This window comes from Ochotona curzoniae, unplaced genomic scaffold (assembly GCF_017591425.1).
Source record: "Ochotona curzoniae isolate NIBS_2020 unplaced genomic scaffold, NIBS_Ocur_1.0 contig_1274, whole genome shotgun sequence".
In the NCBI taxonomy this organism is placed as follows: Eukaryota; Metazoa; Chordata; class Mammalia; order Lagomorpha; family Ochotonidae; genus Ochotona; species Ochotona curzoniae.
In genome coordinates, this window is record NW_024465023.1 from 24,757,021 (window position 1) to 24,783,939 (window position 26,919).

Below are 26,919 nucleotides of genomic sequence, written 5' to 3' on the forward strand. Positions count from 1 at the left end.
TCACTAAGAAAGAGCTTGTGAGATTTGTTCCACTCACAATAGCTAGAGATTACTAAATACAACCTGATACATTTATTCAAATGTGAAAAATTATACAATGAAATTTACAAAACCATTTAGGCAAGAAATAAAAATACACATACAAAAAGACCTTCAATGGGATTTCAAGAGTTAATATCATTAAAATGTCGATGCTAAACAAATGCATATATAGAATCAATAGAATTACACTCAAAATACCAAAAAAAAAATTCTTCTCAAATATGTTAAAAATGATCCTAAAATTCAAATGGAAGTACAAGGTAACACAAATAGCTAACACATTATTAACATTAAGAATAAAGCTTAAGGCACCACAGTCTCAGTTTCAAGATATATTACTGGAAAGTTTTAATCAAACAGCATGGTAGTGGTGTAAGAATAGACATGTAAACCAATGGAAGAGACAAGAGATTCCAGGAATCAATCCACGCATTTACAACCCATTAATCATTGACAAATAAGCTTTAAAAATTGAGAAAGAATAGTATCTTCAACAATTGTGCTGGGAAAATTAAATCTTTGCACGTTGAAGTATGAAATAAGACTCCTAACTTAACATCTTATGCAAAGTAAACACAATGGTTTTTATTTATCTAACACGTGATGCCATTTCATTACTAGAGGAAATATAAACAATGCAAGACATTGGCATGGGCAAAGATTTCTATAAAATGGCCTAGAAACAGTGGATTTGTAAAAAGATTTGAAGACTGTGGAGGGAGGGCGAAATAGTTGGTGGATTACGGGAACAAGAGAAGTTTGCTTATTTTTGTGGTACTATACATATTGAATACACAAAATCTGTACTATTTTTGCTAACAAAACATTTTAATAAGGGCTGTTATTCTTTATTATAGATCACTTTCAAAAATGTTGCTACATTTGTTTTAAAAAAATACTTGCCTTGAAATACCCAGATCCATATTACTGAACTAGTATAATAAGTGACAAATCAGGTAAGACTATTACCACATTTTTCTCTATCTCTGATTTTCCAAGTAAGATATGCTGAAATATTTTAATGATATTTTATCTTTAATGATTTTGAAATCTGCACATTGGAGTACTTTTTTGTATGCCGTCAGGGCAATGAGTGTGCTATTCTGCATGCTAGTTGATTACATCACCTTTTGTCCCACAGAGGAAGAAGACGCAATGATATCCATTTTTTGGTGACTAAATATTTAAGCAAAAGATATGAACCAATAAGAAAGCACCTCCTTTCAGAACTTTTTCTCATCCTTTTTAGTTTTTTTCTGAAGTTGGGAATATTGTCTCACTCTTTTATGATCATATTCCTGTATCACACAGTACATCTTTAATGCCTGCTTTTGACATCGATAAATGTAAATAAACTTTATTAATTTTAAGATCTGATGGAAAGTAAAGGATAAATATCAATGAGATTTACTATTAAAATATTAAAATCTATAGAAGAGCAGATTTCCTTTCTAATCTAGTAGGTTTTTGCAAGAGAAAACAGGTAGTAATAGAAGGATACAGCAGTATTTGCTCCTGGGTAACTAACTCATTCAAAAAAAAAGTACTGCCCCCTGAGATCTGTCTGTTCTTCGATAGGCTATGTACATCCTGAATACAGATAGATATAATTAGTACTGCTTTTAAAATACAAGAGGTCAAACATATTTCATACTTTCATTGTACCCTCTGTACTATCTGTATTGTCAAATGTTTTATTTTCTCTCTCATTATCGATACAAAAGGTCACAGCCAGAAGGGAAACACATTCAGAAAAATTCAGCTCAAAGATTATCTCCTAAGAGCTCTCTTCCCATTTTATGAGGTAATCACATTATTTTCCCGATAATACATCTATCATGGTATGTATTATTGCTCTGCTTATGTTGTATTATCAGCTTTTGTTGTTTCCCTTGACAAAGGCATGAGCAACCTAAGCGAAGCAGAAATAAACACTGTGTTCCCCTTTCTGAATATCTCATCAGAAATTTGACTTGGTAATCCTATAAAGTTAGGGACTGCATTGCCTTCCAGCATGGGATTGCCTCAAATGGTCTCCAACTGCTGAAATTGCTTTCTAATTACATGGTGCCAGAAAGAGACCACAAGATTTAAGGATGAGATCAATGCAACTACATATGTGTTCCTGCAACTTTAGCAAAGTAAAACTAAAACCTCTGTTTAGGGGCATAGATTTTTAGCCTAGTTGCCCTGCAATTTTTTGCTTTTGTTTCTCTTTAAGCAGATTTTTTTAAAAGAATAAATAGACTTTTTACCAAAGAAAAATGAAGGGAAAAATAAGCCAGTGGATTTCTCTATTTACTCTCAATAATTAGTGGTCTGGCAAGGAGAACCTTTACAGGATAAGATGACTTTCTGTCCCTCTGGGGAGAAAAATTACAAAAACAGCATTTTATTCTTTCTGATTTAGACTTTTTTCTGAAAGGGTGAAGTCCAGAAGAGGTAGGTTTATTCTACCAACATGATTTGTGGTGGGGGCACTTTATGATGGTCATAAATCTCACAGCCTTTGAGAAAAAGTCCAAACCAGTCGCATGATGCCATCCAACTGACTTCAATAAATGATGCATTTTCTGCTAGAGCCACAGATCATCTCCATAATCCACACAACTGCTGAGAAGACAAAGTGAGAAATGCAATCTAACTGATGCCATAGCCAAAGCAAAATAAGCTGCAGTCAATCATTCATCAACCTCCCAAATCATAGGCCCAGAAAGTAAATACCAACACTAGCTTGCTATGATCCGGGGAATTTTATTGGAAGTCTTGCATTTATAAATAACATCATCAAATGCAACTAATAGTGGCATCTCTGTGAAACTGTCAGAATTGTGAACTTCTTTTATTTCTCCAGAGTTTTATTTTATTTCTAAATGGATGGCCACCTTAAATATGAAACAATTACAGTAGTAAGTTTTAAATACTTAGGAACCAGATTTTCCTCAAAGGACTACTAAAATTCCTACCTAAGTTTAATTTTATATCAAAAAAAAAAAAACAGACTGCTGAGGAATTTCAATTAGTTTGCTTATTCTGTGCAGTTTATGGCTTATTTGTTCACGTATATTATCAGATTGGTTTTGGCCTGTGGGAATGAGTTATGTTAATATGATATTGAAAAAGTTGGTGGGAGAAAATGGAAATACAAGGTAAAAAGGTTACTTTGGTGCAAAAATTGAGAATTATGCACTTTTTTCATGGAAAAGAGTAATTGCAAGTAAAGAACTGAGTACTGATCAGGTCAACCAACCTTAAACTGTAGACCTGGGGACAACATAGCTTAAAAACCAACCATAACAAGAAGATTCCACTAATCAGAGTTGTAGTGACCAAGAAACAAAAAAGAGACAGAGGCACAACAAATATTACTGATGCTTCCCCCACAAAGGAGCAAAAGGCTTTGTCAACCTTAGAGTTAATTGAAGTAAACACCAAGGAATTGGGGGATAAAGGTTTTTTTTTTTTTTAATTGTTATAAACTTCACTAACAAAAGAAGCATAAAAAGGAGTTCAAGGAATTTTAGGTATATGTTACTCAGGAAAGAGCAACACTGAAACAAATTAAAGCTGAAATACTAGAAATGAAGAATACAATGCAGCAAATTAAAAACTCAGCCTCAATAATAGAATGAGTGAGGCAGAAGAAAGAATCTGAGAATTGCAAGACATCTCCCGCAATAATGATGAAACAGTCAAAAAGCTGGACAAGTCAAGCTGAGAAAAGCATTCAGAATTTAAGGACACTATTAAAACTCCAAATATTAGAGTTATAGGAATTCCAGAAGGCCAGAAAGAGAAGCTGGGTTTAAAGCTGTATTCAGTGAAATGATAACTGAAAACTTTCATAATTTGGAGGAAAAACTGGACAACAAATACAGGAGGGACACAGAATTCCGAATAGGGGTGACCAAAAGTGATCATCTCCCACAACACATCATAATCAAGCCCTCTTCAGCTGAATATAAGGGAAAAAATCCTTAAATGTGCAGATAGAAAAAAAATTACCTTATACAGGAACTCCGGCCAGACTCACAGGTGACCTCTCAGAGGAAAGTCAACAGATTGCCAAGACAGAAACTCAGAAAAGAAACAAAAGGTGTCCCAGACAACAGAACAAATGGACTTTTTGATATCTATAGAATCTTTCTTTCTACAGATGCAAAATACACTTTTTCCATCAATGCATGGAAGCTTCTCTAGGACTGATCATATTATATGTCACAAAACAAGCCTCCGCAAATCTTAAAATTCAAAATTATGCCATGCTTTTCCCAGACCATTATGGAGTGAAACTGGAGACCAATAAGTCGAAATACCCAAGAAGATAATGCAGGTACTTGGAGACTGAACAATATGCTGCTAAATGAACAATGGGTTATAGAAGAAATCAAAGAGGAAATAAAAAATTGCCTGAATAAATGAAGGCATCAATACCACATATCAACATTTATGGGACATGATAGAAGCAGTGTTAAGAGGAAAGTTCGTTTCAATCCATACCTTATGTCAAGAAATTTGAAAAGCACCAAGTAAACGAGATAACCATATATTTGAAGGAACTAGAAACACAATAGCAAAGTGATCCCAAGATGAGCAGGAAAAAAAGAAATAATCAAAATATTGGAGGTAGTAAGCCAAATAGGGAGCAAAGAACAATACATAAGATCAAAGAACCAAAGACCTGTTTCTTTAGGAAAATCAGCAAAATGGATTCCCCTAAAATACCATCAAAGCAATTTATAAAAACCCAAAACCAGAGTCATGCTACATAGGGAAAAACTGACAACTTTTCCACTAAGATCCGTAATCAAACAAGGATAGTCACTTTCACCACTGCTATTCAACATAGTTGTAGAAATTCTTGCTAGAGCTATTGAGCAAGGAAAAGAAACTAAAGGAATTCAAACCGAAAATGAGGAATCAAAATTACAATTATCCCTGTTTGCAAATGATGTGATTTTCTACATAGGAAAACCAAAAGATTCTATCAAGAGATTATTGGAACTCATAAGAGTTTTTAGCAGGGAGACAGCATACAAATTAACGAACATAAATCAGTGGCACTAGTGTACACAAAAAACTCCATGGCTGAGAACGAACTTGGAAGTACAATCCACTTTAAAATAGTAGTCGACAATCTTAAGTATCTTGGTATTAGTTAATATGTGTATACATTAACACAATTATATATACATAATATATAATTATATATGTAACAAATACGTGTAATTGCCACCATACCCCTAAAATAGAAGAAAAAAGAGTAAAGAACAGAAATCTATGTACCCTGCACTCTAGTTGTGTGATGTTCTCTTGCTCAATAGGCTTTAGATCTTCAATGATATGAATTTTACTTCTAATTCAAACAATATTCAGTGATGATTAGAAGCTTAGGAAGTTAAATAACATGCTACTAGATATAATAGTCTCCATCACACAGTTATTATATATCCCCTTAAATGAAAAGCCACAAAACAATCAACAACATGAAGAAAAAACAACAAGCTAACACCACCATGAAGTTAAATAACATGCTAGTGAATGACTAATGTGTTGCTGAAGAAATGAAAAAGAAAATCAAGAACCTTCTCGAAGAAAATGATGTTACTATATGATCTATGAGTTGTTGAATTTAATCAGAAATGTTTTGAAGAGGTGAAACTAACAGAAAATCAAAATCCATGAGATATAGTTTCTGCTGATTTTTGTTGGTGAGATGTGTCACCTGTAGGCAACAAATAGATGGGTTTTGTTTTTTTATCCAGGGTACTAATCCATGACATTTGATTGATGAGTTTAAGCCATTTACATTCAGGGTTAATAAAAATAAGTAGTAATTTGGTTCTGTCATTTTAGCAATGGGTCGTTCATTGGTTTAGTCTTCGGTTGTTATTTACTGGGATCTTTGCATTTGCCTTTGGTTTGGTGGGCACTATTCCTTTTCTCTTTCAAGAGAACATCTTGAAGTATCATTTGTAGGACAGGTTTGGAAGAGGCAAATTCTGTTAACTTTTCTTTACTGTGGAAGAATTTTATTTCATTTTCAAAGACAAAGGCAAGTTTTACTGGGTACGTTATCCTGGGCCAATGGAATATGTCACTCCATTCTCTTCTGGCCTATAGAGTTTCCTGTGAGAGGACTCCTGTGAGTTTAATTGGCATTCCTTTTATAACTGGTAGGATGTTATTTAACTTCATGGCATTATAAATTTCCATTTTTCTTCCTACTGTTGATTTTGTATTGTACTTTTCATTTGAGGGGATGTACAGTAGCTGTGAAATGGAGACTAACATCCAGATGTGAGAATGCAATGTAGTATGCATCTCTACTTCCAGACAAAGATGGACTTACAATGAAACTGTTTACTATAGCTTGACAATAGGATGCTGTTGTCCATGCCTGCAATGATGGACATATGACTGTTTATGAAGAACTATACTATAGTAATGATATAGGGGAACTCAGTGAGGGGGGAGGGAATTGGGGAGGTGATAAGGGAAATCCCAGGGGCCTATGACTGTATCATAAAATGACAATAATAAAAAGAAGTAAAATTTTTAAAAAAAGAAATTTAGGAAAAAGGATTCTTATCAGCTTAATAAATCTATATTTTAACACTTTCTCAAATTTGGGATCAAGTATTTTCCTCCTGTAAAATATTCTTTTAAAATACTTCCATTTTTCATAATTTTTAATTTTAGTTTCTACTTTCCTAATGAATTCCAGTAGTCATAACAGAGTCGTTTCTTTTTGCCAGTTCCCATACCCACCCCTGAAAAGTATTTATTGGCTGTTAAGTGCAAAGACAGATGCATACTAAAATCTTTTTCTTTTTTTCTTTTTTATAAAAAAGATTGATTGATTTATCTTTACTTGAAAGGCAGATTTACCCGACGAAGAGACAGAGACAAAGAGCCTCTGTCAGCTTATTCACTCTCCATGTGGCCACAATGGCCAGACCTGAGCCAATCTGAAACCAGGAGCCAGGAGCTTCTTCTGTACCACACAGGTACAGGGTCCCAAGGCTTTCGGCCATCCTCAACTGCTTTCCCACACCACAAGCAGGGAGCTGGATGGGAAGTAGAGTAGTCAGGACACTAATTGGCATCCATATGGAGTTCTGGTGCATGCAAGGTGAGGACTTTTGCCTCTAGGCCACCACACTGGGCCCTGAATCCCTTCTTCTAACTTAAAAATTTAAAGTTATTATCTACAGTATTGATACTCAGTGTTATCTATGGACCATCAATATCCCTGTCACCTAATTACCTGTTAAAAATAGAAAAAATATTTCAGACCTTATCTTCAAATTAGAATTGAATCCAGAACCTAAACTTCATCAAGATTGATAAAAAAAAAAATCATATAAACATTGAGGTTGGTCTCCTCTCATCCAATGTTACATTTCATTTTTCTTTCATTAACCAAAATGATTTCTCCAAAGGAAGACTTTCTAATTATGACTTGCTAAATTCTTTATTTAGTGGAGGGTTAAGCTTGTGATTATAAAGTAAACCAAAAATATATGATTGCAGAACTAATCTGGACAATAAGATGCTGGGCCCTATGCTTGATATAAGCTTACAATGAAAGAACCCCAACTGAACTTGAACTGTGGCAATGCAGCAAGGTGGAAGAATCCACCATGGGGGGAGTATGGGAGAGAATCCCAGTACCTACAACTGTGTCACATAATACAGTGTTAAAAAAAAAAAAAAGAATAGGAGCAAGGTGGGAGCAAGGGAGGGTTGAGTGGTAGTATCACTATCTTAAATCATATTTGTGAAATTGGTTTCCTTTCTATAAAAAGGTTTGAAAACAAAAAAATTCAAATTGTGAAAGTATGAAAAAAAGAAATCAGATACCACTCTCTTCTTATAATGATTTGCAGAGGTCTTAAAACACAAGTTGCTTTTTAAGGGTTATGACTCTCGTAGCCTACCTATCTTTGTCTTCGTGCCACTTTGTCCTCTCACTGTGCTGACTGCCCTTGTATTTTCTCTGTTGCTCAAGGATTCCAATTTCATTCTCTGCTTGTGCATGGTGTTTCCTCTGCTTGTACCACACTAAATTCCAGATAATTCTTTGCAATTACAAGATATTCATGCACACGCAAACATACACCAAACAGCATATGTCATTTATGCACCCAGTTCACAAGTTGATGTGGGAAATGAGAATCTAAACACTTCTTGGGTGACTACTGAATGTGGGCAAATTTTATGACCTGTGATATCTAGATTCCACAGACTCTTTTAAAAATGCTTTTAATGCAGGGTCCATATCATTTCCCCATTTGTATGGCGAGTGCTTATAAATTTTTAATTATTTTTAAAGTTTTTGTTGGTGAAGTATTTATACATTAATGTTCATTTTCATGTACATTAATATGCATAGATACAATTCTGTCATCTCCAGACATAAATTTATTTCTTCCTTTCTAATTTAAAAGTTTTATTGCTGCTTCTTGTCCAATTTCTCTGCCCAGGACTCAATAGTAATAATGCTGAACAGAAGTGTTGGCAGTGAGCATGCTTTACTTGTTTGTGATCTTGGAGAAAACAGCTTCAGCTTTTCACTAATGAGTTAGCATTAGCTGTGGATCTGTCATACGCTGCTTATTGTGCCATGGTGCATTCATGGGAAAGTGTAATAAGGCTTTCACATTTATTTTCATGAAATAATTGATGACATTATCTCTTTGATTTAACATATGATCAGATGATATTACTAAATCATAAAGAGGAGGTAGGTTTTCAAATCAGGCCGACTTGCATGAGGCAAACTGAAATTTGAATTCCATATTCTTGAATTCTTCATTCATAATGTTTTTAGTAAGCACAGTGGAAACTGGCATGGATTGATATGCCAAAACAAGACCTTACAGAGCTTTAAATCATCTTTTTGCCATAAAATGTGGAATAATTTTTTGGGAAAGAAAGAACTTTGGCAGGCAGTGGGAGAGTGTGCAAGTGCTGGGAGGATTAGGGTCATATTTGCAAAAGTCTATAAAAGCTATTATAATAATCTTAGAAATAACAAGCTTAAACAGGGAAATGAACTTGATAAATAAGTGTGCTTCATGGTGCACTGGAAGTGGTAATTGTATGAAGCCTTACAACTGAAGAAACTGACCAGAAGTTACATGTTTTTATATAAAGGACTCAGGAAAATAAATTAGTTTATAAGGGGATATAGTTCCACTTCTGAGGTACAGGTAGACAATCAATTATAATTTACATTAACAAAGTAAACCAAAAGGGCACTGCAGATAGATTTGGCACCTAATATAGTCCCAGAAATGATTAGTGAAGGAATATACATCTAAGCTCAGGGTTAAATAAAGAAGTGCTATTTGTACCCCTGTATGTCTTAGACATTCTCCAACCACTTTTTATATCAATGTGGTTCATCATTGAGTTGCTGATTCTGTTTTTAACATGTTACAGTCAGATGTTATTATTTCAGTTTTAATGATGCTCTCCAGCCCCCAAATCTCTAAACAGCATTAAGCATATTGAAGCTTAGCAGTATTCAGTCAGTGTAGTCGCCCATGCCTCTCTCTCTGGCTTCTTCCTTTTCCATTAACACTATAGATACTGCCTTATATTGTAGAGAAAAGTTACAATATGAGTCAGATACTGTCAAATATGGGACAGAATACTCTTTATGCAGAAATTATAGAGGATTCTGAGATAATATTCCTCCAGATATAAAGTATCAGAATACTTACTTTTTATTCTGGATATACAACTCTATATCCATAAGAACATGGAGTTTTCTTACCAATGAACTGTATGCTCAGGAAGCACCTTCAGGACCTGGGTTATTGTGTTCTGAAAAAAGTGTTTAAACGCTGGACAGAGATTTAGATGGTCTTTGTAGATGAATGGAATGATAGACAAAAGTATCTATTTAAGACATGCCCACCATGGCACATATTTCAGCCATGGTCAACCCTAGAACAACTGCCTTTCAAAATTCATCCCCCAAATCTATAATTAATATATTCTTAAGAAATGTATTTAGTGTGTTACACAGGAAAATGTCCCCAATATTTCCTAATATCTATGAATATTTTTATCTACAAATATGTAACTTTCAGGAGCGAAAGGACTTTGAAGATGTGATTAAGAATGTGGAGAATGAGATTGTCCTTGTGTACTCCTGGGTGCAGTGTAACCAGAAGCATCACACCCATTCACACAGGCTGTCTTCCCTCCCGTGGGAAGAAGGCAGAGGCACATTAGAAAAGCCCATAAAGATCCATGATTTCTACTCCAACGACAAATCCTTAATCCAATTTACCCTGAATTATAGAGACATCTACCTATAGTTAAATAACCAGGTAAAATAAAAATCTCTTAATGTATGGAATGATAAATATTGAGTTTTTAGAAATGAACTCTCATAACTTTAAAGATGCTGCAAATGCTAGTATTTTTTTCACAATGCTGATACAGCTCATTATGACAGAGAAGTGGGCAGACTGTATGGTGTTCTTACAGGTGAAACTTTCTGCAGCACAAGACTGATATTAAGTAACCATGTGCTGTGATAAACAGAACACTTAACACCAGTTTTAGAGGAAATAGAAGAAATTTTTAAAAACGTTTCAGGCTGTCCAAAAGGCAGGATGCTGGCAGAAATATTGAACAAACTGCTTGAACTGATGACTGTAATGCCCTGAGAACAAAATGGGTTTTCAGACCTGATGGAGAAGCATCAAGTTGTACTAAGGGCAGGGGAAGGACAGAAATCTGCAGGGAAAATGTTGCAGAATCAGAAAAACATTGTTTTTGTATTTTGCAATAAAATATTTAAAAATATATTTTTATTTTACATTTTAACTGATAGTTTTACTCATCTATGTCTTAGTTTCTTATTTCTGCTATCACAAATTACTACACAGAGTTGCAGCTTGAAACAATAGTTATTATAGTTTGGAAGATCCAAACTCCAAAATCGATCTTGTTTTTAAAATCTGTTTCAACTGATTTTTGTTTATAATTTCTGGTTTTCAACTGACCATCTATAAATTACATATGTGTGTGTATATATATATATTATATATAAACACATACATTTATAGATGCATTTGTATTTATGGATGCCATGATGTTGCAACACATGTAGACATTATGTAACGTCTAATTAGGGTAAACATAGCTGCCTCCTCAAACATTTATATTTTTATACTTTTAACTTTTTTAGCAAAATCTATACATGTTATACTGTCCAGATTTGTCCTTCTGTGTCACAGACTATCATCAAACCTTATTCTTATATAACCATAACTTGCTACTCATTACATGAGCTTTCCTCCATTGCTTCCCTCACTACTCGCACCAACCTATGCACCCACCATTCTACTATTAACTTCTATGAGGTCCTGTTTTAGATTCCAGGTAAGAGTGTAATCGTGTAGTGCCAAAAGATCTGTGTTTCCTTCCAGAGTCATCCAAGGGAAGAATCGATTTCATTGCTTTTTTCAGCCTCTACATTCCTTGCCTCATGTTCTGTCCATCTTCAAAACCAGCAGTTATCAGTCAATCTTTCTCTCAGATACTGATTCTGTGGTAACATCTCTCCAATTTATGAATCTTTCTACTTCGCTCTTCCAATTTTATAAACTCTTATGATTACAATGGACTTAACTGTACAGTCCAGAATAATCATTCAATTTAAGATCACTTGAGTAATTTTAATTTTTCTTGCTATGGAACCTAACATATCTGCTAGCTTGGGGGATTAGCATATGGGGACCATTGGGGGACACATTATTCTACTATAATTAACCAACTACCTTTTCAGCTATATTTGATCAATAAGTCACATATTAATGGAAAATTTCCCAATTATTCTGCTCAAACATTAGTCTATGGTCACAATATAATTCCATTTCCCATTCTTAGACTCTCCAAAATTACAGCAGACAGAGTTGGCATAAAGTTCTTAGATGTCATCTGGAGACATAATTGGCTGGCCCTCCTTCAAAGTGCCCTGTTAGAGCCTTAACAATTTGGAATTTAACAAAAAGTAAGGAGAGTGCTTATTGTTCTTCATCACCTAATGTTCGCCTATTGGATCTTTATAGTCTGCTTGCAGGAACAACACAATTCAAAAAGTACTAATGTTTCAATGAGTACTCTCAAAAAGCCTCTTACATAATAGAGAACAGATCACACATGTGCTATCTTTGTTACTATAAAAGCATATTCTCTGCACTTTACTGCTGTCATTCTATGATTTTTATTTTAGATTTTTTATTTGCTTTGTCTTTAACAATATAACTTCATTTAAAGCACCTGATTAAAACACCTTGGCATTTTATTTCAAATTCTGAAAAACACATCTTCTTAAATCAGTTCCACACAAAAATTTGTAGCTACAAATGATAAATGTGACAGGTTTCTATTTCATGATTTTAAAGTAAGTGGCATTTTGTTACTAGTACACACTTTAATAGCTATCAATAATTTACCTGGATTTATGTTACCCAAGTGTGGAAGGGAAGAAAATGGATTACTGACCTTTTATGATGCTAATTGAAATGCCAAGGCCACATTTCCCTCCCAAAGAGGTATTTCCTCACACTTTAAAAGGAAAGGAAGATGACTGCAGAATTAAGAGCTTCAGTGGACTAGGGCATAGAGAGGTTAGTCGCAACAGGAAAATGATTAGAGAACTTGGCACTAACTAAATGTAGGTGAATTCTACTACTCCTTGGAATATTATTCAGCTATTAAGAAGAATGAAATTATTCTATTTACAAGCAGGGGGTCCCAACTAGAGACCATTATGCTCAGTGAAATGAGTCAATCACAAAAGAACAAATACTATATATTCTCTCTTACAGAAGGAAGCCAACATGGAAAGTGTAACTTCAACAGTCCAATCCATACTGTTTTTTGATTGATTGTTTGATTTTTTTTGGCTGTATCCCATGTGTTTTAATGTTTTTATTTCAGTTTGGTTCCTTCCAAATAATCTCTTTTCTATAAATAAATAAATAAATGTAGGTGAAATCTACAGGTAAATCTTGTTGGTAAGCTGAAATTCCTCATTCATTTTTCTCTTTCTCCTGTGAAAATGCTGTTGTTGACTAATTACTGAATATTTTAAGAAATCAGTTAAAATCATGGCAATGTAAAACAAAAGTTAAAATTCAAGGCAACATCATTTTTGCTTACCAGTTATAGCACTAAACAGTACAAATACTCAGAGAATGTGTTTTCACTTGGAAATATATACATGTATGCTTAGAATTCATGCACCAAACTATCCATTTTTATATGTGTGTGTGTGTATATATATATATATATATATACATAATAAAGTTCTTAAAATTGTGTTTCCTACCTGTTCACTGATGATTAAACAGAACAAAATAAGCCTATTTTAAGCCTTTTTCTACTATAAATGACACTCTACATATTGTCACTTATAGTGAAAACCTGCCAATTGTTTAGCTCTTCCAAAATAAGTGGATAAACTGCTCAGTGCAGACAAAATATTGGCAGAGTTAACAAATATTACTTGCCTTTCTTTTGGATGAGTTACCATTACGTAGCTACTAAGTCAGCAGTGACCCATGGATATGTCTCTTGAGGGCCTGGCATGATGGCCTAGTGGCTAAAGTCCTTGCCTTGAACACGCCCGGGATCCCATATGGGCACCGGATCTACTCCCAGCAGCCCCACTTCCCATCCAGCTCCCTGCTTGTGGCCTGGAAAAGCAATCAAGGATAGCCCAAAGCATTGGGACCCTGCACCCATGTGGGAGACCAGGAAGAGGCTTCTGGCTTTGGATCAGCTCAGCTTTGGCCATTGCAGTCACTTGGGGAGTGAATCATCAGATGGAAGATCTTCCTCTCTGTCTCTCTTCCTCTCTCTGTATCTGACTTTGCAATTAAAACATAGTAATAAAAATCTTTTTTAAAAATGTGTGTCTTATCCAACAGTTTAATAAAACAAGCAAAAGAGTTACACTAAAATTTAATATACACAGAGATATATTTATGTATACATACGTGAATAATCTTAAAATTGAATAAAAGATATACATTTAATATCAATAAAATAAGAAATCTAAAAAGATAAATAGGAAAATTACTTTAAAAGTTTAAGCTGTACTATATTTTGGGCCTTGTGTGACAGCCTAGTGGCTAAATCCTCTCCTCGCAGGCACTGGGATCCCATATGGGCACCAGTTGGTGTTCTAACTGCTCTACTTCCCATCCAGCTCCTTGCTTGTGGCCTTGCAAAGCAGTAGAGTATGGTCCAAGGCCTTGGGATCTGACGCCTGCGTAGGAGACCTGGAGGAGGCTCCTGACTCCTGGCTTCAGAAGAGCTTACCTTTTGCCATTGCAGCCACTTGAGGAGTAAACCAGTGGACATAAGACCTTTCTCTCTGTTTCTCCTTGTCTCTCTATATCTGCCTTTCCAATAAAAAATTTAAAAAAAAATGATGTATTACATTCTAAAAACCAATTCCTATCTGAATATGTTTAAAGAAGACCAAAGAATAGTTTAACAACATTGACAAATATGTTGATTATTTAGTAATTTATTTATTTGAGAGACAGAGAAAGACTGAGAGTGCCATTTCAAATGCCCACAATAGTTAATATTAGGTCAGGCCAAGGCTGGGAGCTGGAAATTTAACCCAGGTCTGCCACCTGAGCAACAGAAACTGAATTACCTGAGCCATCATCACTGCTCCCTGGGTCTGCACTGGCAGCAAGTTGGAATCAGCAGATTAGTTGGGAATAAAACCTAGGTTCTATAACATGGGATACAGGTATCTCAACCAGTGTTCACTAAGCGACAGACGACCCACCTCTATATGTTTTTTTTTCTTTGATGGCCACAAAAATGTGTCAGGACTTGGTGAAATGTCTTCCTTTTTACTCTATTACTCCATATTTCTCAGACTGATTCTTAAAATGTAATTCAAGAAAACAAAAAACTTTTAGCTAATCAAGCAATAGAGTAAACTTCCATCAAAGTTTTACTATTTTTGATGATTTTTTTTTACAAGAAAATAAATGGGTATCATTATTTTTTGTGGTCCTCATCAATTTCTTTTTTTTTTACATTTTATTATTATTGCTATCATTTTATGATACAGTTCCATATTCCCTTATCCCCTCCCCAATCCCCCCCACCTAGTTCCTTTATATTTTACTAACATATAGTTCTTCATACTCAGTCATATGTCCATCATTGTGGGCATGGACAATGGCAGAGAGTCCAGGATTCTATTGTAAAGATATAGTAAACAGTTCCATTTCTATTTTTCTTTCTGTTGTTGATTTTGTATCATGACTTTTCATTTAAGGGAATTTACAGTAGTTGTGTAACGGAGACTGTCATATCTAGTAACATGTCATTTAACTTCATGGCATTGTAAATTTCTATTTTTCTTTCTATTATTTATTTTGTATCATGACTTTTCATTTGAGGGGATGTACAGTAGCTGTGAAATGGAGACTAACATCCAGATGTGAGGATGCAGTGTGGTACGCATTTCTGTTTCCAGACAAACATGGACTTACATTGATGATATTTCTTAAGATATAACTCCTCACAACTGATGAATCAGAAAAATGTACATTTCAATCCTGTGTATATCAATTATCTGTGGATGTGAGAAAATACATTTACTGCTCTGAACTATTTGCCTTCCGGAAAATATAGATAAATAAATCTTCCTTATATAAACATTGTGAGAATTGCATGAAATACCAAATACTGACTTCTTTATAAGAATTTAGTAGTTAGCTATCAATATTTTATTTATCATTATTATCATTAAGTTCTTCTGCTTTTACTCATTGTAACCTCAGGTAAGTCACTCTCTTACTGCCTCTGACTGTAAATATGTGAAATAGAAATAACAGTATCTGTGAATTGTATAATTTCCTTTTTAAAAAGATTTATTTATTTCTATTGGAAAGTCAGATATACAGAAAGGAAGAGAGACAGAGACAAAGATCATCCGTTCGATGATTCATTCCCCAAGCGCTCCAACAAGTGGAGCCAAGCCAATCCAAAGCGACGAGCTTGAGCCTTTTCTGGGTCTCCCTCATGGGTCTCCCAGGGTCCCAAGTCTTTAGGCTGTCCTCAACTGCTTTCCCAGGCCATAGGCCGGTTGCTGGATGGGAAGTAGGGTTTCTGGGATTAGAACCAGCTCCCATATGGCAAGTACTTTAACCACTAGGCTACTGCGCCATACCATATTTACTAGATAATTTCAAACTGAAGTGAGTTAATATACATAACTATCACACACACACACACACACACACACACACACACACACACACACACACACACACTGTAAGTGTGATCTAAAAGTTGAACCTGGTCAGTCATAATCTGCAGGTTCCATAAAACAAACAACAAAAATGCCATTTGTATTGAATGTGTATTATTATCATGCTATTTCTCTACAGGGCTACATATACCATTGTATCAGGTGTTGTAAGTAACTTAGAGATAATTTAAGGCATAGAATAGGATGGTGTTGGTTATATGCAAAAGAGGCATCTTTTCATACAAGGGACTTGAGCATCTGTGGATTAATGTATTTGCTGGGGTCCTGACATTGCAGATTCTGAGATGAATGTCTTTATCAACAGGAGTAAAATGGGGTTAGACATGGCCAAGGTTGGTAGACGGGGGAAATTCAAAGATGAGCCACAAGCTACAAAATTGCAGTAATGTAAGATAAGCAATCTAGCAATCTAATGCACACCATAATCACTAGTTAATAATGGTCTACTATATACTGGTGATTGACATAGATGTTAGCTACTCTTATAACACCTAGTAATAGAAATGCAACTATATAGCATAATGGCATAATCTCTTTGATTACAAAAATCAGTTCAATATGCATATTACATAAAGATTATATCAAAACATGTTCTATGTAACTATATCACCTATATAAAGTAAAAATTAAGAATTTGAGGGGACAGGTGTTTGACACAGTGGCTCAAAATGTGTTGTGGGACAACTGCATCTTAGAACAAAACATGTCTCATATCAGCATGCCTGATTTATTTCCTGTTATATGACTTTCAATTTAATGTACTGCTAATGCAAATCGCAACACACAAGCAGTTGGTGGCTCATGTATTTTAGGTCCCTGCTACCAGTTTGAGCAATGTGGATGAAGTTACAGGTTCCTGGCTTCCTTACAGTCCAATTCTGGATATTACAGGCATTTGGGGACTAACAAACAGATGGAAGATGTGTGTGTGTGTGTGTGTGAGAGAGAGAGAGAGAGAGAGAGAGAGAGAGAGAGAGAGAGAGAGAGAGAATGTAAAACAATGAAAATGTAAATAAAAGTTTTTCAATGTCCTTAGGTCCAGCATAAACAGATGAGGCAAAAGAAAATTTAAAAGAAGAGACAGGGACAAGTCTCTTGAGTTGTAGTCTAAATACCAAACAAATATTTAAGTGACAGTACTACACAATTACAAGTACTGATGATAATTTCAAAAGTTCAGCAACAGTACCAGTACTCAACCATCCAAGTGGCTAGAAGACAATAGGGGGGGCATAATAACCTGTACTTTCCCTGGGACTTCTGTTACACACTGTCCAGTGAGCTTTGCAATCCTTTCTCATGACCTCTGTCAGGCAAAATCAGTGCTTTGCTGTGTTACAGTTACTGGAGAAAACTATACTGTGTCCTTTTCCTGTCTTAGAATCTAGGAATTCTTGGCTTAAAGTAATGACTTTGTCAGTTTTAATATTTGATAGTAAAACTAACATTGCTCATTAATATTAATTGCTATGAAATAACAATACACAAAGTATATATGACATTTTTAAATCACATGAAGATTACCAACCCACAGAGATTAACTTTTCACAACTGAGATTTAATTTCAGAGCTTAATAAATCTTTGTCTCTAAGATCTTTCTTGCAGATAGATACAAAATTAAATATCTTACGACAACTGACATTTAAAGGGCACTGTATGTTTACAGTGACAAAGCAAAACTTTTATTAAATGAATAGTCAAGGAAATTGGAGAGTCAATGAAAATTTCTTAACAGAAAAAACTTTATAAATTAGTATTAAATTTAAGCAGGATATATGAAGTCAGAATAGGAATTTGTTTTTGTTTAACAGTTTTCCTCTCGAAGAACAGTACCAATTAATTTCTTTCTTCACTAGAAAATGTTATGGCTCCATGAGTAACATTTTAAAATGTAAGGATTTTAAAATAAAAGGATTTTGTAGTATATAAAACATGACATACAGATATCATTTGTAACCATTGAAAACAAAATGTAAACTATAGGATTTTAAAAATGAAGTCATTTAACAGTTCTGGAATTTAATATAAAACAGACATTACTATAATTATCTCACAGCATCCTCTAAACAGCACTATTATTGATACTTTACGTAATTTCCTTGAGAAGACTGAGAAATCAAGACTTTGGAAACCTACATTATATGGTCATGTTCATTTCAATTGTAACATTTGGAAGAGCTATGGCTTAGAATCAGGTCTGCTTATGTCTAGACTCTCTATTCTTCAACATAAAAAAAAAAAAAAACAAGTTACAGGAGCATGCCAGAATGCTTAACTGAACATGATGGACAGCTATGTCCTGACTCTGGGCTGGGCCATTCCAGTCTTTGGCGAGTGAATCAGCAGGTTGAAGACCTCTCTGTAATTTTTCCCTAGCCAGTAACTCTGCTTTGCAATAAATAAATAAATTGTATAAAAAAAGGATTTACTGTACAGGGTCCTGTTGGGTCTGAATCAACCATCTGGATTTTAGGAGAAATAACAATGGTAGTGAGCTGTTTCTGTAACCATTTCTTTAACTTACATGAATGTGGTTATAATAGTAGAGATAGCTTTGTATCATTCTCCTTATTTGGAGAGAGATCACACGGTTATTTACACAAGTAAAAATATATAACTAAAATGCAAGTTGGACAGAGCAAATAAGATGATGATGTGTCAAAGAGCTTCTATTGTTAGAGGTATTGTTGACAACATCTGTTTACAAATGAAAGATTCCAATAGTTGTTTTTTTTATTTTGATACTTATTATGTGCTCCGATTCACTGTCAAATCATTTACTCCATCATGAACACAATTTTGGAGAATTATAGGTAATTTTGTAAGGTTAACAATTGCATTAATAATTTAAAAAATAATATAATATTTGGCATACATACTTTTATATGTATTCTATAGGCTGTAGAAATATGAAGAATTAAAATAGTCAAGAAATATTATGGGTCAATCAGAAAGAAATACACCGGGAGGGGTAGGGTCTAAGCAACACACAACACCACAAATGAGGTCACACAGGAGTTCATTCCTGTAAAAGGTAGAAAATAATTCATAATGGGTGCAGAGCTCCCAATACGGTTAACCAAAAGTGATCTTTACAACAACACATGATAATCAAGCTCTCTTCAGCTAAACATAAGGAACAGATCCTTACTTATGCACAAGAAAAAAAAGGATCAATTGACGTAGAAGAATGGCAACCAGACTCACAGCCGACCTCTCACAGGAAAGTCTACAGGCCAGAAGAGAACAGAATGACATATTCCAGATTCTAAAAGCAAAAAAAAAGGTCAGCCCAGAATAATATACCCCAAAAACCTGTTCTTTGTCATTGAAAATGAAAGAAAATACATCCACAGTAAAGAAAAGTTGAAAGAATATGCCTCTTTCAAACCTGCCATACAAATGATAAAGATGTTCTCTTGACAGAGAAAAGGAATAGCACTATGACATCTGTGGAGAGATTTCCAAAGCAACTACACATATCAATACAAATTCCCAACACTACGTTCTGAAGGTTCCAGTTACTCTATAGCCTCAACAACCCTTGAATTTATTATCCATTTCAGTTTTAGACATTTTTAAGTCTGGTTATTCCATTTTGGTTTTCAAATCCTCACATTGGGGTTTAAAGCATATAATGATGATCCACTTATTATTTAAGGGAAGTCTATAATATAATCACTGTAGACTTCATGGATTCTGCACTATAAAAAGAGAGGACTTTCGTTTGTGAAATATTTAAGCAACTTATTCAGTTTAATAGACATTTTATGACCCTCAATTATCGTTCATTTAGAAATCAAATGAAACGTTTTCTACATATCTATCTCACTAAATAGGTTATACCATAGACTATAATCAATCACTGAAACAAATTAATAGCATATACCGATTCTCTATGACAAAGTTTGGTTTAAGAAGTTTATTCTCCTTTCTTTTTAAGGATTTGATTCATTATGCTGCAACTAATGGGAAATTAATAGAATCTTAATTTTGCAAGCAAAATAAAGACCTTAAAACCCTGAGTTATTCATAATTATGAAATGTTACACAGTTCATTTCATTCAATGTTGATCTGTACAACAGGGTGTATGGTTTTAAGAGGATGTAAACTTTGCACCATAAAACATGGAAAGTATAGTTTATAAAAAAGTGTCCAGAAAATCAAATTGTCTGAAAATTATGACTGAAATTTTCTTTCTAGTGGAATAGCTCTTCTCAAAACTAAACATCCTTATGTTGCACAGCCCCAAACCTCCCTGGGAAAAGGGCGTTGGTCATCAACTATCACTGTCACACGGGCATATAGAAAAACCTCAAGAACAATAACAGAGCTTACTGCATATTTCCAAAATTGCTATTTTTTGTTATACTATAGTCTTACGAGTTGTACTAATCTCAAATTATCTAAGAATAAAATCACTGAAAACAGAAAACAGGTCCGCTTGTTAGAACGCAGTAGCATTCGTCTACTCTGTAATTAAATAGAGACTTTAATTAATTAAAGTCAAGCTGACTTTCCTATTGCTAACTATATCATTTCTTTTTACCAAGAAATAAATTCTATATGTTCTGAAACATGTTTAAATTTAGTCCAAATGCTTTCTATCTCATGCCTTTCTCAAGTAACTATATCTCAAGGAGGGGCAGAATATACTATCTGAATTGAAGATCAATGATGTGACTTATTTGGCAAATGTATTTTAGCATGAATGATACAATCAAAGGCATGAAATCTATTGCTTTGTAGGGCTTAGTTTCTTGACTTTCTGTCACCACCATGAGAAAGACTGAGTCTTAAAACAAATACATGATAAGTAAAACCGAGCCCAATCTATAGTAAGGAACCAACACATCATAACCCAAAATTTGAAGCGGTCACCTAGATAATTTTAGAGATCTTTCAATCCATAATCAACCTGCATACCCATGACTGTAAAACTATGTTTTATGGTTGCACACCATCAACTTGATTATGCAGTATTGTCACAGCAATAATTGACACAATTCTTGAAGACATTATACCCTGTTCAATATGCATTTGTCCATAGGGTTTTCTCAGGTTCATATACTAAATGATTAATAAATAATTATGAGATGAAATGTATGAAAAGATCTATTTTTAAAAGCCTAAGCCTTTATGTATTTGTTTTCTTTTTATTACACTATAAGGAACATTTACACACAGAAACATGAAAGAACTGTAAAGGAAACATCTCTACATATCCCCACATAAATTTGCAAATTTAACATTAACATTCAGATATCTGTTTTTCCATTGATTCAAGGGGTATATTTTCCTGATTGGTGCTTTATTTTCTCATGTAGTGTTTCAGTAAAATTACTTATATCTGCTATATTTCTATTGTTATTTCAAATCCACTTATATTGCCTTAGGGTAGTGTGCTAGAAGATGATCACTCAACATATTATCTTGAAATTTTAGAAAGAGTAACTAATATTATGAAATTACATTGCACAACTAACCTTTCACATGAGATAATCAATTATATAGTTGGGTGAAAAATGCTTCTATCATTATCTGTCTCTGGCATGGATGCCTCAGAAATGCCCCAGTATACTAAATGGAAGCTAATAACTTTCAATTTAGAGAAAGAAGACTCTCTTCCAGAGAGTAAAATTAGGACAGACCTGTCAGTTCTACATCTCCTAGTAGACATAGGACCTCTTGCAAACCAGGGCTGGGATTTAGAGGTACTATGAAGTATTAAGTGCCTTACAATTCATGGCTTAGCATTACAGCAAAACAGAAAAATGTACCAATAAATAATTGCTCATGTTTATAAATTAAAGTTATTATGAAACTGAAGCAAAAACTGAACTGTGACCTTCAACGTACTATGCATCATCTGTTCAGTGCCAGGTGCATTTGTCCTTGTGCTATACTCTTGGTGCACACAGGAAAACAGATAAGCAAGACAAAAAATTTGAAACAGTGCCTGTGTTTGTTATTCTATTCAAACACTGTGCCACTAAATTAAGCACAAAAGAGACATTGTAAATATTTTTCTTCCTTAGATCAACTTTAACTCTGAAATCTTCTATTTGTGTAAGTTTTTGCAGTTATGAGGGTAGTTCAGTATTTAAAAGCACTCATTTTCATACAGCGTGATCTTTAAATATAAGCTAAGTGGTTACTCTGTGGCTAAACTGAAAAAAAAAATAAAATTCCTTTCAAGTTGAAGATGCTATTATTTGTGAGAGGGGATATCCAGACAAAATCAGCCGTTGTAATCCCAGAATGATCAAATTCAAAGCTGACTTCAAATGCTTTTATAATCTAACCCTTACATAATGTGGGTTCCACTAAAACCTACATGAAATTTCCAATATGTTATGAAGAAATAGGGTTTTCTGGGATTCCAAGATATCTGAATAGAGAAATGACATGCTGGTTTTGACCAGGGGAAGTTAGGGGAGGTGAGGCAGAGGACATGCATTCCCAGGGAAGAGTTAGAGGCAATTTTGTTGGGAAAACACTAGAGAACAGAGAAATACCATGAAGAAAGGAAGACAGCACAATTACACATTAGCCCTCAGAAACCCCACAAGTGACTACAAGGGCCTGGGGCTGGAGGAGACTGCAGCTTGCTACAAGCCAGGAGAGGGCAGACTATCACAGCCAGGCTCACCAAAGATGTTGTCCAACCAGGAATCTTGCAGACAACATTGACTTTAGGTTTGGACTGATGCGAGAACAGGAATGGGGCATCTCAGATGATCGCGGGAGAGGGTCAGATCTGCTTTTCCCCCCACCCGGGTGCCAGGACCATGGGGAGTTAGTGCTATTTTGAAGTCAATGGAGGTCACAGTGGCTCCTGTGTGCACTGACAGTGAAACCCAGTGCTTCAAAGGAATTTAGATAATCTTATGTTTGTGAGAACTCCAGTCAGGAGAGAAAAATTTCATAAAAAACATGATAGGGATAAAGGAGCAAATTTGTTTAATGCTGAAAGAGGAGAAACCGTAACTTTCCAGAACTTGACAAAACCGATTTGTATCAGCAGAGTATGGAACCAATAGGTTGTGAGAACAAGCTGTTCTGAAGAAGTTAGGAAGAAAGCACTTTTTAAATACTTGCAATATGACTTGAGTTAATAATAGTAAGTCCCAAGGGTGATATGTTTTCGATTTTTTTTTTAAGGTGTAAGAGTGAGAAACTTTGTAAAAACACTGAGGTAATCACCTTAAGAAAAATTAAAGGGGATTTTGGATAAATACCCCCAGATAATACAGACACATAATAATGAGAGTGCAGAGACTAGATTTGATCTTGATCCTTCAGCATTTGCATGCTAAACGATAAGCATATTACATAATCTTTCAGATTTCAATGTGTTCCTTTTCAAATAGTACCAATTTAATAGGCTTCTCCATAAGGCATAAATACGGATACTGTCTGTACCAGCACAGCTGCAGCCATGGGTTTGAGATGGCAGCAAAGCTCATATGAAAACCTGGCTTCAACTTGATGCTATGGTAACTTAGTTTTCTAGAATATTTCAGTGCAGGAGATCAACTAGGTAGATCATCAGCAAGTTATCTGCAAGGCTAATGTCTTTCTAAGTACACAGATACTTTTTGCCCCATCACTCTAACAGAGAGCATGGGCACCAAGGTGCCTCTGCCTCATCTTGATGTATAGAAACAAGTCCATGCCCCTATTAGTCTTTCATATGGTTCTGTTCACAAAGCTCAGGTACTGTATGCCAAGGCAAAGCTGCATCAACACCAAAACACTTTCACGCAACAAAGGAGTCACACACAACATCTACTATTTATCTTTACTGTCTCCAAGGAAACAATGCTGGGAAAGCCAAGGTCATTCTCAGTCTGAGCTATATCAGCCAGGCCTGATGATCAGCCTTTATTCACAGTCTGTCATGTACAGTGCTCTAGAAATGTTACCCATTATTACTTCAGTTAGCAAAAAAAGGCAACAAGCCATGTGAGTAGGTGGGTACTTGGACTAGTAATAAAGGAGTTTTAACAATACATAAAAGTGAAGATAGCCAGAAGAATTTAAATTGTCAAATAAGTGTCCATTTCCACTTTATTCTAGTCCAATTTTTCTTTGAGAATTCATTCATTCCTCAATTCTATGTAATTCTATTGGGGATGACCCAGCTTCCCATCTATAGTAGTATTTGCATTGAAGGCATTGCTCCCTGTGACTGTTTGAAAGCCAATAGAAGACTCAGGTAGGTTAAATGAATTTTATCTTGGACTTTTACCAGAGCTACTAGAAAAAAAAAAGCAATGTTTTCTAAGACATTAGGTTATCATAACAGTTTTTCTAGGTGACTGGGTCAGGTATTAAAGGAACAAAACCTGAAAAGGAAGGTGGCAACAGAAATCTAGGGATTTCAAAAATATGTCAGAGGATTCCTTTCTTATTTCTAAGGCAGTGTTTATTTCATATCTGTTAAATTCTTAAGATTTTTGATTAATACAGCATACACATTAGGAATAGAGATATAAACATAAGGAAAGGCTACTTAAAAATAAACAGCAACATCCATCATAACACCAGTAAGAAGGATGTTTGCAGCCAATCCCATACTTTGCATCAAAGGCTGATAGAGCTGACCTGAGGGTCTCAGGCTGAGGTTGTTAAGAATCAGGTTAACCCCTTCTTGAAATAAAAACATCACAGATGCACAAAGTCCATATGGAAGCAAAGAAATGCAGTAGCCTTAGTTTCTGGAAAACACTGGTGGAAATCTGAAGCACAGGGCATAGTCCAATCTGCTGGGTAAGATGTAGGACTTGGTTTCTATAAACAATGAGAAACCCTAGTGGAAGTGGAGATAGCCTGCATTTTCTAAGAATGAGGAATAGATACCAGAAACTTGAGGAAAAAAAGTGTGATATTTGACAAAACTGCTTCTGGACTGTGCTGAGAATTTATCACTGAGTTATTCTGAGCACTGTGGAGATGGGACAGTCACAACTGGCATCTGGATTGTGACTAGTTTGGGCAGACTTTGCTAGTTCACAATTTTCAGAAGACATAAAAGTTTGTTTTCTCAAAACTGCCTCCCACCGCAGATACAGGAGAAAGAAAAAAAGCAGAAACATTCATCCCACATACCTTCTTCCATACCTCAACCTTCTTTACCCTCTTCTGAGGCCCAAATAGGTATACACCCCTCTCAAATATTTAAAAATAATAAACACTCAATTATTTAACAATAGTAAAAAGAAATTTTTAAAATAAAAACTGCCCTAAAATGCAAGATCAATATAGCTAAAAGTTATGTTTAATGTATGTTAGTCAAAACCTAAACTTCTAATGAATTTGATAAAATTGTAGGATACAAAATCAGTTGCATTTGAGACACTAAGATGGTCTGCAAATATATAGCCTCACAAAAAAATATTTTATACCTAATAAAGTGAAGGACTTGTACACTCAAATTATGAAACATTAATGAAAAAGGTTTAAACTTATTTAAAAAAGATATTCTGTGTTCATGTGAACAAGAATTAATACTAAGGTTGAGGAAATCTCAACTCTGGCACAATGAAGACAACCATGTCTCAGAACTATTAAAATCACTCAAGTAACACCCACCCTGAACACTCTTCTCCGTATCACCGACTCTAAGATAGCATCAAATGACTGTCCTGGATCCCTAGGTGCTGACAGAGCTTGATAGCAGGAAGTGGCTCCCTCCTCTTTCTCCCCTTCAGGCACAGGAGAAAAAAAGATGTATTTGTTCCACCCACCTTTCTCCATACCTTCACCCTCTCCACCCTAATGAGAAGCCCACATGGCATGCATTTTTCTCAACTATGTAAACAAAATTAAAAAGAAAATAAACTTTTTAAGAGGAATTCATAGTGTTAAATATTCACGCTACCTAAAGTGATAGACAAATTCAATACAAATTCTATACAAAACCCAATGGCATTTTATACAAAGAGCATTCTGTGGCTGACATTGCTAGTTAATCTCCCACAGCCAACACCACCAAATACGACATTGTCAATAACCTCGCTGTCTTGCTTCTGATCCTCTTTCCTGCTCCTGTGTCTGACAAGCTGGTAGAAGATGACTTGAGTACCTGAGAAACGGCACTTCATGAGATCAGAATGGAGTTCTTGGTTTCTGGCTTTGGTCTATTACAGTCCTGGTCATTGTGGCCATTTGGGAAACAAACCAGTAAAGAGAAGACCTTTATATAGGGCTCTACTCTTTGAATAAAAATTAAAAAAAAAATTCAAAAGATAGTTCTAAAACTTCTTGGGGAACCACAAACACCTCCAAATCCAAACAATCTTGACAAGGAACTAATTTCTTACATCACACACCTTGATTTCAACATTTAGTGCAAAATTATAGTAATTAAAAACCATGTTTGCATTGGCATAGACAGTTACATGGAATAGAATAGAGCACCCGGAAATAAGCCTACATATGTATGGTCACTTGTTCTTTAACAAGGGTTCTAAGGACACAAAATTGGAAAGGAACAGTATCTTCAAGATTGGTGTTGGAAAAATTGGG